Consider the following 6,515-nt stretch of genomic DNA (forward strand, 5'->3'; position numbering starts at 1 on the left):
AATAGACCGTGATATCGAAAACAACGTCTTGAGGAAGGTGTTTTGAGATTAATTGAAGGGTGTAAAATAAAGTTTAACAAGCCAATAAATTAACTCAAAAGCAATATTATGATGAGAGGCACCTTGAACTTGGCCTACTTAGTGTGGCATATGAAGAGCTTAATAATATTACATCCACTTTTTTGACTTTTTTAAGAAAAACAGCTTTCATTCAATTGAGCGATTATTACTTGTTCAATTTGATTCATTTTGGTTTTGGATAAAGTGTTGATAAATAGAAACTAAAATAACAGGTTTGGAACAAGTTTTAAATCTTGCTATTTATTTGATTATTTCTTTTATATTACGCCTTTTGTGGATGTAATAAATAAATTTACCCCTTTTCTAGAAACCACCTTTGCAATCAAATTTGAGCCAATTTTTGCACTTTTTATGTAATTACTTGACTAAGGCTTTCAAAATCAAAAAGAAAAATTGAAATATCTCATTTACTTTTTTAATTATGACATTTTAATTAAATCCGCCAAAATACCGATTTTTGAGTATTTCCGAAGCTACAACGTTTCCCAGCAAACACAAAACGTTTTCAACATCATTCGCAAAAGGTTAGAAAAGGTTACCAGAAAACGTTTAAATGTCGGGTTATATAAAGGTCATTTAAAGGGTATAAAACGTTTTCATAACATTCAAAAACAATTGTTGATAACCTACTGCAAATATTCTAACATAAAGTTATTTAAGTGTTGACAAAATATTTGGCAAAAAAATGTTTGCGAAAATATTTTACAATAACATTTTAAAAACATTTTTTTTAATATTGTTGCAGTGTGTTTTCATACAAAACGTTTTAAAACGTTTACATGACCTTTAAATAACCCGACATTTAATGTTATTAAAACGTTTTTATCTAAACCAAAACCCAAAGTATAACATTTTTAAAACGTTTTAAAAACATTTTTGTGTTTGCTGGGTTGTTAATTAAAATTAAGTGAAAGTGACCCAAAACAGTTTCTTTTGGTTTTAATAGTTTCAAGGCTACTATTATGCATCAAAAAATTAAAACAAAACAATTTTATATTCATTTTAAGTTAGAAAAATCATGATTTGGCGATAAAACTTTGTAATTTTTTGTTGACAATTTTGATTAATCTGTGCTTTCAAATATATTTGAGAAACTATTTGTAGAATATATTAATGGGATATGAAGAATATGAAAACCTTCCATCAATTAACTATTTTTGCTTATTTTTGGTTAATGGGGTCCAGAATTTGTATGTACAGTACGACAGCAACTTCGTGACCTCTTTTGTTCGACAGAAAATTTATACGGGTTGGTGAACACGGGTTACGTAACACAATGTTGAAATTTTAGCCGGCAAACGCTTTTTATCAAAATAGCTCCAGAAATGGAAGACACGGGTCGTATATTGCATCATTCATGTACCCTGACCACAGATAAGACATCAAACATTTGTGTAAAGCAACAAATAACGTGTAAAAGTTGAATTAAATGGGAAAAAGAAGCTTAAACATGTCCAAAGTAGCTCGGAAAATGAGAAAAATTGCATGTCACGAACACAAAAATGTTCATATCATCAAGCAAGAAAAAGCGCCGGAATCAAAAATGGGTGTCATGTTATAGAATAACTTAAGGGCTGGGGTATGAACGTTTGGACAATATTTATTTTGGGACATTAGAGCACATCAGACATATCGAATTGCATTCTGAATATGAAGAATGTCATTCTGATATCAAATAATTTTGATTTTTTTAAATTCGCAATTTAATACACATTTTATGGCAAATCATTAAAATTGATATTTTTGATATTTAACAGTACTTGAAGTAAACTTTATAAATCTGATGATTTATACTTAAAGTGTATGTAGGTGGGATGAAAAGCCGACGATCAATTGAAAATTTTGACCTTTCGTATTGAAGATATGGATTTTTTCCCCAAAACACCAAAAAAAAATTAGGTCTTTTTGGGAAAAAATCCATATCTTCAATATGAAAGGTCAAAATTTTCAATTGACCGTCGGCTTTTCCTTCCTGCTACATACACTTTAAGAATATATCATTAGATTTATATAATTTACTTCGAGGACTGTTATATATCAAAAATTTGAAAAATATCAATTTTTATAATTTGTCATAAAATTTGTATTATATTGAGATTTAAAAAATGAAAATTATTTGATATCAGAAAGACATGCTTCGTATTCAGAATGCAATTCGATAGGTCTGAGGTGCTCTCATGTCACACAAAAAATACTGTCGAAACGCAATAAACGCTCATTTTGGATCCCTTAAGTTAGCTTGCCTGAAAATTTCGTGAATTTTGGTTGGGGTATATTCGTAGTCGTATATTGAACATGTTGAAATGTTTATCTTTGTGCGTGACCACTGTCACGCCATATATTGTACGGCCGATGTTTTTCCTGCAAAGAAACTTTCATTGTCAATTGTCCATTGTTGGTTATTTAACTTGAAAATAATACTCCCAACGTTCAAACAATTTTAAAAGTCAGCATAAAGGTTTGTGTTACATTATTTGGACGGTGTTAATTCATTCCAGAAATAGAATGTACGAGTGAGGCACTGAGTGGGAATAACATTGCTATTATTGTCACCGAATTTTTCATATCTCTGGTATGGCTTAGTGGTAAATACATGTATTTGGAAGTTCGATCTTGGTTCGAACCCCGCAAGCACCTCTCCTCACCATTTGATTTTAACTCATATTTTTAAATCCTAGTTTTCATATTTTTATTAAAGCCATAATATACGATTTCGGGCAAATTTGAAGTTTTGTTATTCCAAAAATTATAACAATATTTATAATATTAGTAAATAACTGTCAGGAAGGTTTTCACGTTACATTTGAAGCAGAAGTAGCGAGATAAAAATGAAAGAAAACACTTAATATCTTGACCGCTTAACTGTGGTGTTCTATGTGGGATTTGTCTAGACGACGAACTTGGCTGATTCCAATTATATTAGGCCTAGGTGTAATCCGAGGTGTAAGTTGAACATTGTGTAAAAATTACAAATATGCCAAAATATTAGGTTTGAAATTCGTGCATCTCATGATTTGATATGTATGCATAAAAGCTCATAAAATATGTTGCCGATATGGGAGGGTCTAGTCCTATTAAAAATCGTGAAAATCTGTGTTGACGTTCCTTTATTTGATAGGCCTAGGCCTATATATATTCTTGAACTTTTAAAAATTACTTAAGTTTGACATGCTTTATTTGATTATATTATATTGAAAGGTACTGAACTTAAATGCATTTTTTTAAAAGATATGAACTCGAATGTAGGATTAGGCTTAAACACGAACAAGAAATAAATCATGAAAAAAGTGGGCCTTCAAGCCGACATTCATTAGGCATATATTATTAAAGACAAAAGGGAGAGGAAAAAAGAAAAGAAAAATGAACTGAAAAATTCCACATCATCGATAAGATAACATGGGAATCGAACTCTCAACCTTTGGCACTGCATACCTTCGCTCTGTCCACTAAGCCATCGCAACTTGTTCGGGGGGTATTCTTTTGCTATCTAATTTCTCGTTCAACGTGTTCAAGGTATCACTCAACAACAATCTTTTCAAAACTGCTTGTACTTCAGTTAAATGAGATGATACTACCTTCTTTGACGACTACAATATTTTGTTGCACAATAGAGTATTTTGCATTTATAAAATATATAACAATAGACGTTTTTAATTGCTATATTAATCAATATAACATGTATAACAGACAGCGCCGGCTGGGATCCATTTCGTGAAGCATCGTGACACTTGCAACGTGCGCTTCCGGCACGATGACTCAAAGAACGCAACTTTTCAACCTACGACTAGGTTGTTCCACCGCTCATTTTCGCTGATATTTTAATACAAGCTGTGGTTAATTAATGTTTATCACAACAGAAAAGCATTAGACCGGCGTTTCCTCAAAGCTGCAGATATAACCATTTTAGTGATCGTGACATGCATTTTCTCTCATTTTTTAGGCTACTTCGCGCACCAAAAGCATTCATTTTTTCCACATAATTCAACTTTTACACGTTATTCTTTGCCTTATACTCATGTTTCATATCTTATCTATGGGCTCAATATGGAAATGAAGGGAGAAACGACTCGTGTATTCCGTTTTTTGATGTTTTCTAAAAACCGTATTTGCCACCTGATTTTCAACATTGCGTTACGTAACAGCAGAGGTCACGCCGGTAAACATTACCGGAAGTGAGCTAAGTTGCTGTCGTACTGTGTAGGGTATCCAGGAAAATGCTAGGGTATATTTGAAAGTGAATCTGAAAAAGTAGTGCCACAGTGACTCGCAGGTAGGGCTCTAGCAGTGTCGAAAGTTTGTGGATATCAGTATGATTTGCTACTAATTTTGGCTATGAAATACCGCGTGAAATGAAGCAAATGAAGCAAGATTGTTTGTTTATATCAAACAATGATTGACTGTTGAGTTAAAATATTATACTTGGGACAGTAAATAAGATTTAGCATGGTTTTAGATATATTTTGTACCCATCGAAATAATATCATAGAACAATAGCGGTTATGTTGCGTGTATAAAATACGCGGAGCATCTGTTTAGTCTTATTTATCAGTCGTTTTTTTAAACTTGCTGGTCACGGCTACCGCGTGACTCTAATAATCTTAGACAGGTCAGGATAATCTTGGACAGGTCTATAAATTTTGAACAAGGGAAGTACATGTTTGTATTTAGAAACACTAGCCACATTACATGACTTTTTGGATATTTTAACCAACTTAAAATCCATCAAAATACAGTATTCTTGTTTTAATTATTTGGATGGTCTGATCAAATTATTTAGGGATCTAATTTCAGATTGTGTGGCTGCACATCACTGTGGCTGCCTTATGAATAACAATGTAATAAATGTACTTATCTACCATTGCTTAATATTTATCAGTACGTATTATGTATCTTAAACATAAACCTGCATAATTGAACAATTAGGCACACGTAAATAAAACATAGGATGAGTGTATCAATCTACCTTTGTCCCCGCCCCTCAACAGGAATGAGCTCAACACCCATGTCAATCAATGTTTAATACCATGCGGTGTTTAGGATATAACCTCTAGATCACTGCTAGAAATTGAGTTAGCTTGAAATTCCCATGGACAAGGAACTTAATGCTAATTGTCTCGTTGTAACCCGTACGAGTCTCAGGGAGCTGATCCTGGTCATTAGGGTGTGCTCTCTTGAAGCTACAAAGTCCCTGTGTAGTTGTTAAATGGTTAATGGAATGATGTGGGCCGTAGTGGTCGGCGACAACCTATAAAGTGTGCTGAGGCTTGTGAATCAACGTCTAGGCGTTGTGCCTGTGCGTAGCGCACTATAAATCACTGCGCTGTTTTTTTGTTATTATTATTATTATTATTAATATTATTATTGTTGTTGTTGTTGTTGTTTTTGTTGTTGTTTTTATTACTATTATTATTATTATTATTATTATTATTATTATTATTATTATTATTATTATTATTATTATTATTATTATTATTATAGCAGCATGTAGACTGATATTGGACTCGTGTCATATTAAGGGATGGGGTATGAACGTTTGGACAGTATTTATTGTGGGACATTAGAGCACATCAGACATATCGAATTGCATTCCGAATACAGTTGTTAGAATTAACGCTACTGGACAGAGTTGATAAACTTGTTACCTCCGAGGAAGAAACCATATCAAATCTGCGCTAAAGGCGAACGGATATGAGACTTGGATGCTCAAAACGAAGTCTAAGAAGAGGAAGGATCTCAAAGATACTACAGTCCAAGTGAGAAAGATCAATGTCCCCCTCTCATATGTCAAGGGTCTGTCGGAAAAGTTAACCCACATCTTAGTGACCACGGGGTCAACGCATACTACAAGCCGGCTAACACGATTAGATCTTTTCTTGTCCATCCCAAGGACAAAACCCCGGATGCCTATAAATGTGGAGTCATATACAAAATCAGCTGCCCCGAGTGCACGGACACGGACCCAAAGACCTACACTCAGCAGGGATGCCGGATATGACCTGCCCGCCATCTACGGTGATCTGCTGACACTTGACCACCAACCGGGTGGTCAGGTGGCCGGAAGAGTGTAACCACTACGCTGAATGAAGACGCCGTGATGGCATCGCAAGCTACGTCTTTGCTATACTAAGACTCTGAAAAGGTAACCTTTTAAGCTTATTATTATTGTCTGATTTTATTTTATAACTTGGGTGAGTAAACTGTTCTTTCTGTCTTACCAATGTCGAACCCGGGTGTCGAGCTGGACGATATAGAAAGGAAGTAATATTAATTATAGTATACACTTGTCATAAATATATATGATTTCTCCTTTTTCCACTTGCGACTGCCAGAATGTCCAACCAGTACTTCATTTCTAATATAACCAGCAGAAATAATCGATATTTCTATTGAGACTTGCACTATTATCCATCCATGTGTACATTCGCGAGATGATT

This window comes from Amphiura filiformis, chromosome 8, assembly GCF_039555335.1.
Source record: "Amphiura filiformis chromosome 8, Afil_fr2py, whole genome shotgun sequence".
NCBI classification, from domain to species: domain Eukaryota; kingdom Metazoa; phylum Echinodermata; class Ophiuroidea; order Amphilepidida; family Amphiuridae; genus Amphiura; species Amphiura filiformis.